This window comes from Dipodomys merriami, unplaced genomic scaffold (assembly GCF_024711535.1).
Source record: "Dipodomys merriami isolate MVZ:Mamm:240054 unplaced genomic scaffold, mDipMer1.0.p SCAF_1, whole genome shotgun sequence".
Taxonomy (NCBI): domain Eukaryota; kingdom Metazoa; phylum Chordata; class Mammalia; order Rodentia; family Heteromyidae; genus Dipodomys; species Dipodomys merriami.
In genome coordinates, this window is record NW_027202270.1 from 2,626,322 (window position 1) to 2,640,294 (window position 13,973).

The following is a 13,973-nucleotide window of genomic DNA, read 5'->3' on the forward strand; positions in this document are numbered from 1 at the left end:
CCCCCTCCGCCCTGCGCCCCCTCCGCCCTGCGCGCCCTGCGCCCCCTCCGCCCTGCGCCCCCTCCGCCCTGCGCCCCCTCCGCCCTGCGCCCCCTCGGCCCTGCGCCCCCTCCGCCCTGCGCCCCCTCCGCCCTGCGCCCCCTCCGCCCTGCGCCGCCTCCGCCCTGCGCCGCCTCCGCCCTGCGCCCCCTCCGCCCTGCGCCCTGCGCCCCCTCCTCCCTGCCGGCTCGCGGACGTGCTCCTCCTCCTCTCCTGCTCCCCCTCCTCCCCTTCCTTCTTTTTACTTTCTCTTCCACCTCATCCTCTTCCTTTATCTCCTCCTCTTTTTCTTCTTTCTTCTCCTCTTCCACTTTCTTCCTCTTTTCCTCCCCTTCTCCTTTCTTCCCCTCCTCTTCTTCCTTCTCTTCCTCATCTCCCTCTTCTCTTCTTTCTCTTCTTCTGCTTCCTCCTCCTCCTTTTCCTCCACCTCTTCTTCTTTTTCTTCCTTCTTCTCTTCCTCCTCTCTTTCCTCTCCCCCTCCTCCTCCTTCCAAGTCAGCCATGTTCTGGCCCATGACCAGCCTGAAGCCACTTATTGGCTTCCAAAGATAACGCTCCCCGCTATCGTTTTCTTTTTAAACCAAGAGACCAGGTGAAGGGCATTCTTGGCTGTGCCTGGGTTCCACAATGGAACGGGGAAGTGGAGTGAAGGGTGTGAACTCAGCGCCCAGCCTCCAAAGGGCACCTCCCCTCGCAGCCGCAGGGAGGCGCGAGCGCGCGCATGCTCCAAACGTGCAGACAGACAGACCACTTTGACAGCGAAAGTGCATTTAATGATTCCAAAAGATTTGCTCAAAAGCAAAAATTAAACAGAAAAGCAAAGACGGCAGCAAAAACATTTCCCGGCCCCATCAGAGAGAGGCCCCGCCCCATCAGAGAGACCCCGCCCCATCAGAGAGGCCCCGCCCCATCAGAGAGGCCCTGCCCCATCAGAGAGACCCCGCCCCACCAGAGAGACCCTGCCCCATCAGAGGCCCCGCCCCATCAGAGAGACCCCCGCCTCACCAGAGAGACCCTGCCCCATCAGAGGCCCCGCCCCATCAGAGGCCCTGCCCACCAGAGGGAGGCCCCGCCCACCAGAGAGGCCCTGCCCCATCAGAGAGGCCCTGCCCCATCAGAGACCCCGCCCCACCAGAGACCCTGCCCCATCAGAGGCCCCGCCCCATCAGAGGCCCCGCCCACCAGAGGGAGGCCCCGCCCCATCAGAGAGAGGCCCTGCCCCATCAGAGACCCCGCCCACCAGAGAGATCCCGCCCACCAGAGGGAGGCCCCGCCCCATCAGAGAGACCCCGCCCCACCAGAGAGACCCTGCCCCATCAGAGGCCCCGCCCCATCAGAGGCCCCGCCCACCAGAGGGAGGCCCCGCCCCATCAGAGACCCTGCCCACCAGAGAGACCCCGCCCACCAGAGGGAGGCCCTGCCCACCAGAGGGCCCCGCCCCATCAGAGACCCCCGCCCACCAGAGGGAGGCCCCGCCCCATCAGAGAGGCCCCGCCCCATCAGAGGGAGGCCGTTCAGCCTTTGAGCAGCATCCCTTCTGGAAAGTTCTCTCCCTGCCTCCAGGAGCTGCTGCCCTCAAATACACCATCACCGGTTTCTCCACAAGGAGGAGCAGCGGGATTTGAACACCCTACTCTATCTCCAGACCCTGCCATTTGCGGCTTCAGCCCCATCAGAGGTTGGACCATGAGCTGAACTGTGGCCCCCGCAGACACGCGTGCGAGCAGGCGCATGGCGGCCGGGGCGCACGGTGACGTGGCGGTGGCGGTGACGCGGCCCCTGCTCTCCCTGTCCTGTCCCCTGGGGCCCTCTGGGCTGCTGGTCAGGGCGCCGACCCTGCCCCACCGCCCCACGCTGCCGCCTGCTGGGGACCTGGGAACACACAGACCGGAGCAGCCCCTTCCCTCCCCGCACAGCAGAGACGGCCTCTGAGTCCTTTTACAGAACCACATGCTAACCATTTCCGTGGGGCCAGTTCCAGTTTTTAGTACTAACCACTGCATTTTAATTCAGAGAAAATGAGTTTCACTATAAATAGCCAGGTCAAGAACCAGAGCAGAAAATGTCCCCGTTACGGGCACTCTTCGTGGATTTTGGGTCAGTTTAGGACGTATCGTGATACAGCCTCAAATCCCGAGAGAAAGGGAAAAAGACCCCCAGAAGCCGGTCCCCCTAAAAGCAAGTTTCCTTCTCTTGTCTGGGAGGCTCAGTGCCCATGGAAATGCCAAGTGTGGTGGGGCAGGCCTGCTTTCCAGGGCTCACGAGGTGACCGGTGACTGAGTTCACAGTCAGCCTGGGCTGCAAAGTGAGACCCTGTCTGAAAAGCAAAAGCACCACTGCAGAAACCCCCTGGCTCATACCACACACCTGCGCCCCGGAGGGCACGCACAGGACACTGAACAGTGCTGCCAGGACCACGTCCACCCAGACCCGTGGCTCATGTCCTCCGGGCCCACCACAGACCTCCCACCATAGCCCTCTGTAAGAAAAAGATCACTGCACAGAGACTCCAACAAGTTCAAGTGACGTCATGCAGGGGTTGGACCTGCCCCATCCAGTGATTTCCCCATTAGAAATTGGACAGAGACCCCGCCAGCCACACAGGGAGGAGATGGCGAGGACCGGGGCCAGGAAGACCAAGGGCCGACGCAACCACAGCGTCTGAACTGAGACTGGGACAGTCTCCTCGGAGCCTGAGAAGGGGCTGCCTGGGCTTTAGGCCGTGGCCTCTGGGCGGTGGGAAAGCAGATTCCTGTTGTTTCCGGCTTGTGGCAGTTTGTGGCAATGTTCTTGGTAAAGTAACACAGGCAAAGTGTCACCTCACCCAAGGCCCACGAAGACACAACCTTCAGCCAGGTTTAGTTAGAGTCCTGGCACCACCCAGAGGCCTCCTACATAAGCAGTCATTCCGGATGGTTGTACGATCCATCACAAACACCACCTGCAAATTGTGGCTCACACCTCTGATCGTGGCCACTTGGAAAGCTGAAAACAGGAAGCTCGTGATTCAAGGCCAGCGTGGGCAGGAAAGTCCACAGGGCCTCTTCTCAACCCTTAGCTGAGAAGTGCGGCGCAGGTCAGGCATGAGCCTAGCTAGGAGATGAGACCCTGCCTCCAAAATAACCTGTGCAAATGTAAAATAGAGGGCCGTGGGGTTTTGTGGCAGAACACCTGGCTAGGCAGCATGGGGCTTGAGTTCAAAGCCCAGTAGGTAACACAAGAAATAAAGGGGAGCATCTGTGTGCTGGTTCAAGAAAAATAAAGGAAAGCATTTGTGCCCAAGTAGCTGGGACTACAGGCGTGAAGCACCACACTACAGGGCATACTGTTTTGCAGAGTTAAAATGTCCTTTGAGTATCAGATCGCAGAGCAAGCCTACAGATGAGCTTCTGTTGATTTACTAGGTTGTCAGTCTGTTGTGTGTTTTCAAAGTTCAGATTAGCAGCTTACTGGGCATCAACTTCATGTCATTTAGCACTCAGCAATTTGAGATTTTTATCCCCCTAGGTGACTGTTATGGATCCAGCTTCTTAGCAGCTTTTCGGTGGAGGACAGGGGGAAAGGTTGACAGTTCTAAGCTTAAACTTGGGGCCTAGCCTCTGCCCCCGAGCATGTTACTCAAGGTTAGCACTCTACCACTTGAACCACAGCTCCACAGCATTTTGACAGTTAATTGAGGATAAGATTCTCAGGCACTTTCCTGCCCAGGCTAGCTTAGAACCCATGATCCTTATATTTTAGCCTCCAGTAGCTAGGATTACAGGTGCGAGCCACCAGCGCCCAGCTGTAAATCTTTTATTTTCAGCTTACTTGGTGATCAAGAGCTATGCAAAACCCTCCAGTTTTAACAAGAATACTCTTCTTGTGTCTTGTTTTAGGTCACACATCTGTTTATTAGGTGTGATGCTGCTCAATCTGGTCTGCATTTGAAATTCAACATCTCATCTTTCCTATGTTTCAATTTTTTTTGTGTGTGTGTGCAGGTGATGTGCAAGCCCTGTTTCACATTCTAGCAAAAGGATCAGTGTATGTTGCAATACTTGGGTCTGGGGCAGGCCTGGGGTTGGAACTCAGAGCTCACACTTGCTAGGCAGGTGCGGTGGTGCTGAGCTATGCCTCCATCCCGGATGCCAAACTTTCTTGTAAGCAGAAAAGCCTCTTCGCTAGAAGGAGAGTCACCCTGAGGCAAGGGGGGGGGCAGGCTTTTCTTCAGAGCCTTCTTGGAGGGATAGCCAACTAAACTAATTGAAAAAGTTACTTGTGGTGGGCATCATAGTGCAGGCTTGTAATCCCAGCACTCATGCGGCTTAGGCAGGGGATCAGCAGTTCCAAGCAGCCTGGGCTACACTGGGCTACACGGGAGCACTCAACAATAGCAACATATCAACATCAACACAACAACAACAACACAACAACAACAGGCCCAGCTGGCAGCGCCCTGGAGCACCCAAACATAAGAACTCGTTCCTCAGTCATTGATGCCCGCACCCCACCCGGACAGAAGCAACCGAGATGCAGGAGCACTGAGCCTCCTGGGGAGCACCACTGCTCCCCAGGGCGGGTCTCAAAGCCACCATGAGTGACTCATGTTGTAAGCAGTGACAACACCTTGGGCTCTTCCTATGGCAGACACCCTTGAGGTTCATCCAAGTTACTCACGAACACCAAACACCAACTAAGCGCCTAAAAGCACTGTGCCCGGTGCCTACGCATCAGTCCACTCCTTGGACCAATTTGAGTTTGTTCCAACCATCTTGGGTCTAGATGGAGATTTCCCTGGTGGGGGGGGGGGAGCCACCTGTTGTGGTGGGTGCAGGATGCAACTTCGTTGGGATTTTAGAGGGTGGTAATCACCAGCTGCCACCTCTGCAGGGGCGGGGGCGGGGACAATAGGAGAGCTGAGACCCAGGGCCCGGGGCTGCCACCGCCCAGCTCCAGGAGGACAAGGCCGAAGTCTGCAGCCCTGGAGAACCGTGGGTAGTCCTACCCCCACCCTCTCACTTTGTTCAAAGGAGGACGTGGGTAGGGATGAATAGTCTCCTTCAAGCTCAAAGGGATGACAACGGTTTAATTATTGTCACCCACTGGGCCCTGACTGGGTGGCATGGGTGATGAAGCAGACAGCCCAGTGATGCTGTCCTAATCTGCTCTCTGATGGCAGACAGGGCTGTCATCCTGCCATCTACACCCAATGTCTCGGCCACACCCCATTTCTCCAGCCTCCTAGGCCACACCCACCTCTGCCCATAGGTCCTGGCCACACCCACTTCCACGCACCCTCCCTGGCTGTGACTTCCGCCTCCCAGCCTCCCCCATCACGCCCAGGGGATGCCGCCTAGCACCGCTTCCCACAGCCCGCTGACAGCGCCCGAAGGAATGAGGTGATAAGAGGCTCTAAGTTATTTTCAGCCAGACAGACTCAGCCCAGAGTGGCCGGGCACCTGCCCAGCCTGTCTGGGGACTTGGGCAGCCTGTCATCTGGGGAGACGTTTGAAACCCCCAGCTTACCCCCGTAAGTGCAGCAGAATGCCTCTGATGAGGTCACCTCATCTGGACTAAAATGCTTCCAAGCTCGCCGGGCGCCGGTGGCTCACGCCTGTCATCCCAGCTACTCGGGAGGGTAAGAGCTGAGGACCATGGTTCAAAGCCAGCCTGGGCAGGAAGTCCATGAGACTCTTACCTTCAATAAACTACTCAGAAGAAAACAGAAGTGGTACTGTGGCTTAAGTGGTAGAGCGCTAGCCTTGAGGAAAAAATCATGTCAGGGACAGCGCTGAGTTCAAGCTCCAAGATGTACAGGGATAAACAGTTCTCCACCAAAAACCTGACTCCATCACATCCCTCCTTCCACTCATGGTGACCAGGGAGACTGTGTGTGTGTGTGTGTGTGTGTGTGTGTGTGTGTGTGTGTGTGTGTGTGTGTGTGTGTGTGTGTGTGTGTGTGTGTGTGTGTGTGTGTGTGTGTGTGTGTGTGTGTGTGTGTAACTCTGAATGGGCCACACATGATGACAAGGAAGCACGCATGTGGAATTTTCTTCCTTTTCCAGGCTAATATTCCACAACATTGCACACATTTCTAATCCAGGAAACGTGTCTACACCTCTGTTTCCTGCTCGCCTGTGAGAATGTTTCCGGCTTGGTTTCACCTCTGAGCTGTTGTCGTGAATGCGAGTGTACACACACCTCTTCAAGGCCCTAATTTTGATTTTCCTATGAAGTTACTTTTTTTTTTCCTTTGGTGCCAGTCCTGGGGCTTGAGCTCGGAGCCTGGGCGCTGTCCCTGAGCTGCTTTTGCTCAAGGCTGGCTCTCCACCACTTGAGCCACAGCACCACTTCCGGCTTTATCTGTATATGTGGTACTGAGGGATTGAACCCAGGGCTTCATGCATGCTAGGCAAACACTCTACCACTAGCCACCTTCCCAGTCTGAACTTACTTTTTAATAGACAAATAACTGCACATCTTTATGGCCTGCAAGGATATTTTGATATATGTTCACATTGTGCACTTATTAGATTAAGTTAACACATAAGCTGCTTCATGAGCCTATCGTTTTATGAGGAGATGTCTAAAATCTCTCTCAGCAATTTAAGTGCATTATCATCTATAGTCATTATGATGACCAACATGTTCGGTTATTAACCAACCCCTCTCCAGACTCCTGCATCTCAGCCTCAGATAACGAATTTCTAGTCCCAGCGTCCAGGAGGTTTGACTCCTTTCCATTCTTCATCACACAGTAGGGGCCTGTGTGCCTGGCTTATTTCAGTTAACCTAAGTTTTTTGTATGGCAAAAGACAGGTTTTCCTTCTTTTTATAGGCTGAATAGCGTTCCATTGTATATATATACCTCACTTTCTTTATCTGTTTGCCTGCAGATAGACTTGCATCTTAGCTACAGTGAAAGTAATGCTGAAATAAACACACAAAGGCCTCTGGGTATATATTCAGGGCAGTACTGGATAACACAGTAGTTCTATTAACTTATCAAGGAGCACCATACAGTTTTCTATAATGGCATGTATTAATTTACAGCCCACCACCAACTCACAACGGTTCCATTCTTTCGACACTCTCAATGGACAGACTTTTTCTGGACTGTCTACTCTGCTTCCTTCGTTTGTCTTGACTACTGTAGCTTTGTAGTAATTTATCATAGTAACTGGAATGATTTCTCCAGCTTTGCTCTCCCCCTCTCCTCCCCTCCTTGAACTCAAGATTCCTTTTCAGGCTGTTTTATGGTTTGGTACAATTTTTAGGATTTATTTCCTATTTTTGTGAAAAATAATCATTGGGATTTTGATAGGGATTACTCTGACTCTGTAGATTGTTTTGGGTCATGTGACCATTTAAAGAATATTAAATTTTTCTAGCCTATGAACATGTGATATCTTTGCTTTCATTTGTCTTCCTCAGATTCTCTCATCAGTGTTTTATAGTTTGCTGAGCATGGATCTTCCACAGTCTTGGTTGTTGTTGTTAATATTTTGGTGGTACTGGAATTAACCCAAGGCCTGCACTTGCTAGGCAGGTGCCATGCCCTTGAGACACCCCTGTGGCTTTATTTTATTTTTCAGACTGAGATCTTCCTTCCCTCAACTCCTCAGTAGCTGCGGTTACAAGCTTGTCTTACCATGCCCAGCCTAAACTCATTCCTAAATATTTTATTCTTTTTGTGGCTCTTGTAAATGGGATTTTTCCCTCAATTTCCTTCTTGGGTAGTATGTCATTAGTGTGTATGTTACAATGAACAAGTGTATGAATGTCTGATATTGTTTTCAATTATTTTGTATGAGCATTCAGAAGTGTAATTGTTGCTGGGTGCTGGTGGCTCACGCCTGTAATCCTAGCTACTCAGGAGGCTGAGGTCTGAGGATTGTGGTTCAAAGCCAGCTGGGGCAGGAAAGTCCGTGAGACTCTTATCTCCAATAAACCACTCAGAAAACTGTAAGTGGCACTGTGGCTCAAGTGGTAGAGCACTCGCCTTGAGCTGAAGAGCTGAGGGAGAGTGCCCAGGTCCAGAGTTCAGGCCCCATGACTGGCATAAAAGAGAGAGAAAGAGAGAGCGAGAGAGAGAGAGAGGGAGAGAGAGAGAGAGAAGTATTGAATCTTATGATGTCTGACTTTCAATTATTTTCCAGAGATAAAGGTTTTTTCTTGAACCTGCTCCAAGAGTAGCCACCGCATACTCCATAGAGCTGGCTTCAAGGTCACAGTGACCTTCACATGACAAGTGCTTGTCATCCCTCACCTCCTTGACCCACAAGTAGCACATGGCCCAGGTGATCACACCCCCCTTCCCCGCCCCGGGGGCTTTGGGGACACACTCCGCCCCTGTGGCTGTGTCTGCTTCCCAGGTCAGCGGCCTCTGAGTGCTGCCCCCATCCCTCATGACCTCACCTGGCCTCCTGGCCGCCATGCGCGTCCACTGGGGTTTAGCTCTGCAGCTCAGACGCTCTCGTGAATTCAGCCTTGTATCCAGCTGCCTACCTGACCTCTCCCCTCACATCACGCATGAGTTTCAAGTGTCACTGTGCCCAGTAAACTCCCAGCTCCTAGACTTTCCCGCTGCTCCCGGCTTCAGGAAGCGGGGTTGTTCTGAGGGACTAGGGTCTGTGGTGGTCACTCGACAGAACCCGCTGAGTGGAAGCCTCCAGGCTGCCCAGAGGGCCTCCGCCAGGGCCAGGAGCCCTCCCTGCCAGGGCCAGGATCTCCCCTCACCCCAGGAACCCTCAAACCCGGCCCCCCCACCCCGGCTCAGCCTCCAGGCCCCACACAGCGACGAGCAGCTCTGAACACACACACAGCCACCACAGCAGCCACCACGACAGCCACCCTGCAAAACACCTGCGGCTTTCTAAGGCTTGGAGTGGCTCCCGCGTGGTTCCTCCATTCATTACACACTGAACTGATGCTCTTCAGTAAATTAGATGTGTTATCAACACTCATTTTATCTATTTTTGTTTTTCAAAATGAATTTACACTTTCTTGTTATGACAGAGGTGATGAGCAGAGGGATACAATGACCGCCACAGGTAAGGAGTGCACTTCCTTTGGTACGGTGTCCTCCGCTCCTCACTCTCTCCCAGTCCCGCCTCCGTCTCCACCTACAAGCTGTATAGTTCACGGTCATCAATGTCTGGTGACTCCACTGCCTTTCCCTCTCATTCTGTGCCCTCCCCCACCCTCCCTGAGATATACACGTGAACATATATACATAAAGAAGACAGAACCATCAAAAATGGAAAAAAGTCCTCTGTTTCCATACCTGGGAATTCGTTTCAGTGTGTATATTATTTTATGTAACTATGAAGAGGCGCTTAGCATTAAGCCTTTGTGTTTCTTTCCCATGAGTCCCCTCTTTTGGTCGCACCATGCATGAGTATCTAGACTCCTGCATAATTTATCATCTCCCAGTGTACTTTAGATCTAACTTTCACATATCAGAGAGAAAATGTGCCATTTGTCTCTCTGAGCTTGGCTCACCTCACTTAACAATTTGTTCTAGTTCCCTGCAAATAACATTATCTTATTCTTTCTAATGACTGTGTAAACTTCCATTGTGTCTACATACCACATTTTTGAATCCACTCATCTGTTGGGGCATCGGGGCTGTTTCCATATCTTGGTTATTGTGAATAGTGCAGCAGTGAACATGGATGTGCAGGTGTGTTTTTGGCTTTTTTTTTTTTTTTTTGGTCGGTCTTGGGGCTTGAACTCTGTCCCTCAGCTCTTCAGCTCAAGGCAAGAGCACTACCACTTGAGCCACAGCGACATTTCCGGTTTCCTGAGTAGTGTATTAGAGATAAGAGTCTCATTGACTTTCTTGTCCAGGCTGGCTTTGAACTGAGATCCTCAGATCTCAGCCTCCTGAGTAGCTAGGATGACAGGCATGAGCCACCGGCGCCTAGCTTGTTTCTGCTTTTTAAATATGGCTAAAGTTACAAAGATGACACATGTGGCTCACAATACATTCCTGCGATTTTGTTAGAAGGTTCAGGGCTATGCACATACTAAGCAAGTGCGCTACCATGGAGCTCCCTGCCCAGCCACCAATTTCTAACCGCCACCCCTGTCCTACAGCCAATGTTCACTGACAGGAAGTACAGAGGGAGCAAAAGTGAAGGGACCTGAAAGGTAGTACCAGCTACATGGCGGGAGGGGAGAGAGGGGAGGGAGAAAGGGGGGCAGGTCATTCCCCAGATGAGGTCTCCACCCAGGCCGGCAGGGCGCCCTGGACAGCTAGGATGGGAAGCCTGGCTGTAGTGGGTGATCCAGGTTCAAACACACGTGGACGTCTCCAGTTCCTGCCTGGTCACGGGAGCTTCACTGCTGGAACTCGGACAACCACAACTGTGTTACCCGTGGTCTCTGAACCTGCCATGCCCCTGTGGGGAGTTCTGGGGTCCCCAGCAGCTCCCACTGTGCCCTCCTGCCTCCCCTCCCCCCCTCCACACCTGTCCACACCTGACATACAGCAAGGCCACCTGCTCAGCATGTCTCTCCCGGTGATGGAGGGGGCATTAGTGTCTCTCGTGCTGGGGAGTCTGTGGAGTGGAGGCCTGAACTCAGAGGATGTCTGCTCCACGGAGGGGGGGGAGTGGGAAATAAGGTGCCAGAGACAGGGACCCCCTTCTCTACCGCTCGCCCGCTATCTGGGTACGTGCGGGCTCGGGGAAGGTCCCTTGGAACTGCTGAATCTGAGAACAGATAAATGCGTGCACAACAGCAGAAGGGCTCCCTCCGCCTGAGTGGCAGAGCCCAGGACGGTGGGGAAGTGAGGGCCGCCCCGGTGCCTTTTCTGAGCCATGGCAAGGGGCGGGGGTGGGAGGGGGGGGCGGGGGTAGGGAAAGGGGGAAGCCAAGACCAGCAAAATAATGCCAAAATTAACAACATGAACCTCCTTGGCCTGCCATTGACGGCAGCCCCTTTTAAGGACAATAAAATGCAATCAAGAAACACCACGAGCAGGACCTGGAGCCAACCTGGGCCTGCATCCACCCTCGGCGTTCTGGAGTCACCGATGGACCCGGTTCGTTCTATGGTGGGAGAGGGGCCAGGCCTGAGCCAGTCGGTGATCCAGCTGGGGCCGCGCTGCCGCCTCCTGCTCTGGGGGGCTGCTGGGGCCGCGGGTAGGAGCGACCAGCGACCAGCGACCAGCAAGGGCCAGCCCTCCGCTGTGCTCATGCCTCTGACAGTCCCTGAGGAGAGCCACACACTCACTGGAACTGACGTGTGTCAGGGTGACATCAACGCCGGACAGGAAGGAGGAAACTCCTGCAGCCAAGGGAGAGGGCCGTTTCTGCTGAAATGGTTTTTGGAAGGCAGAGAGGTGAGACCTGAAGATTCGACCTGTGCAGGTCCTGCCTGGCTGGAACTGGCTGCTCCCGGAGAGCGCAGGGGACGTGGGACACTTTATAACCAGCCTTGCATGGCGGGGGGCACATGATTTCAGTGGGAGGAAAGGCAACCTCTAAGAAGAGGGGGAAAGAGCAGCATTCAGGTGACGGAACGTGCTGGGTCCAGGAAACATGGCTGCCTGTAGTCCTGAAACACGCCCGCACTGGATATTCTGAGACGGCGTGGGTGCCCGGCTGGCCTCGACCTACCACAGCCGGGGAAGCTGGAAGTCGCTGGGGACAGCCGCAGCAGCCGGAGAGAGCGTCCAGTGGGAACCCAGCGCGGGCGGAGGGCCCCCCGCCTCTCTGCAGTCAGAAAGCGTTCCCGCTATTCCCAGAGTGATCAAGGCAACGCTCACGTTCCTCCCTCAGACTCTGGAGAGCTCGGTGCCCCTGGGGCCCCCCTCCCACGCCCCCTTCCTCTGTGTGGAGTCTGCCAGGCTCTCCCCGCCTCCAACTTAACCTCAGCTACCTCCTTAGGCTCCATTTCCAAACCCTGCTGCATGGGGGAGGAGTGAGGGGTGGGTTGGGAGTTGTTGGGGTGCACAGACCTGCCCATGCACCCCCTCCTGGCATCACAGTGCAGATTCACACACACACATCCATGGGCAGCAGGCCTGGGGTCTTCACCCAGTACATGCCAACGGCCGTCCCAGCGTTCTGTGAGGCCCTGCAGTTAGTAATGGGGCCACGGGACGGGAGGAAAGTAACTCTCCCAGGAATGAGGAACTGGGCCAGAGCTGCGAGCCGTGGCCCAGGCGCCCTCCACGGGGAGCGGTGTGCAGATCTTCAAGGAAGAGATGGGCCATTGCTAGCAGTCCCGTTTGCCTGCTCTGCTCTTTCTTACATCACTTGCCCGGCCAGTGTACACAGCCAGCGTCCATGGCAGCAGGCAGAGCCCTCAGAGGGGTTGGTTAGTGAGACCCACAGGTCCCGCAGTGAGGAGTCAGCCCGGCCGTGGCAGGGGCCGCCACAGCATGAGGACTCCTCTCAAGTTCACTGCTCACACTGAAGACCACTCACACACATGCAGCCAGGAGCAGTGACTCATTTCTGTAATCCCAGCACTGAAGAGACTGAACTAGGAGGATTGTGAAGTTGAGACCAGTCTGGGCTCCATAGCAAAACCCTACCTCACAATATCAATATTAATGATAACTATGTATCCATTATAAACACTTTAAGACTTTGCTACAGACTTAAAGTATTTCTCCCCAAAAGATTTTGGCCTTAGTATGACAAATTCTTTGACAGCACCTGAGTCCCCTTTTCACGAACGTGGCCTGAGTTTGGTGACCTATTTTCAGAGAATAACACGGAAGGAAAAAACCTAATTCACAGTGGAGATGCTGGACCACCTCTTCCCTGGCCAGAATCCAAGTCCCATCTTTATGGATGAATTGGGCAGCTCTCACGTGCCCCTCGGGAGGGAAGAGGACACGTCACCTCTGCAGAATTCCCCTCCCATTCCAGGATCTGCTGATCACACAAATCCAAACTGAGGGCCAGTCCACACAACACCTGACCCAGGTTCTGAATTCCTCTTTTTGAGTTTGAGACAGGGCCTCTCCATGCAGCCCTAGCTGGCCTGGGATTGGCAGCCCTCCCAACAGCCTCCTGAGTGTTGGGATCTCAGGCGTGCGCAACCACACCTGGCTCTGAGCACTGTTGGAGAGTTCCAGGTCCTGCGAGGGAAGACAGACCAAGCATCGAATCCCGGACTGTGGCGGAATGGAGCAGAGCAGAAATGAACGTTGGTGGGAAAACTGGGACTCTGTATCGAGTCTGCCTCCTGGCCCGGGAGCAGCTATTTCCAGAGTGAAGAGCTAGTTCCCAGGGAAGCAAGAAGGGACCAACTTCACCAGTGGGTTCATGCATTGGATTGGAATCCGATGTCATGATGGGTGGGGGGAGTAGGCTGGAAAGGGTCTGGGGCCCAGTTAGAGGAAGTGGGTCGCTTGGTATATGTTCTGGGACAAGGTCTTGCCCCGCCTTCCCCTGTCTCTGCTTCCTGGCTGCCAGGAGCGGCGTGGCTCTCCTCTGCCCCCCCCCCCCCCGCCCCATCAAGCGGCGTGGCTCTCCTCTGCTCCCCCCCATCAAGCTGCGTGGCTCTCCTCTGCCCCTGCCCAGCCTCTTTTCTGCCTTGCCACTGGCCCCAAAACAAACAACAGAGCCAGCCGAGTAGCCTGAAACCCCTGAGGATGAGCCAGGATAAATCCTCAGGTTATCTCAGGTATTCGCCAGCTCACAAAGTCTGTGATTAAAAATACAGCGCTGAGCCAGCGCCACTACTCAGGAGGCTGAGATCTGAGGATCTCAGTTCAAAGCCAGCCCAGCAGGAAAGTCTGTGAGACTCTTATCTCCAATAAACCACTAGAAAACTGGAAGTGGCGCTGTGGCTCAAGTGGTAGAGCACTCGCCTTGAGCTGAAGAGCACAGGGACAGCACCCAGGCCCAGAGTTCAAGCCCCACGACTGACAACAACAACAAAAATACAGTGCTGAGGACAAGGTATATGTTGACTCAAAGATTCGGG

At 54.1% G+C, this 13,973-nt stretch overlaps 1 protein-coding gene across 16 annotated transcripts in view; it reads right to left on the bottom strand.

Moving 5' to 3' along the window:
- The window catches only part of Lrrfip1 (LRR binding FLII interacting protein 1), a 119,449-nt gene that overhangs the window by 94,079 nt on the left and 11,397 nt on the right, over positions 1 to 13,973 (bottom strand). The gene's annotated exons all lie outside the window — the stretch shown is intronic.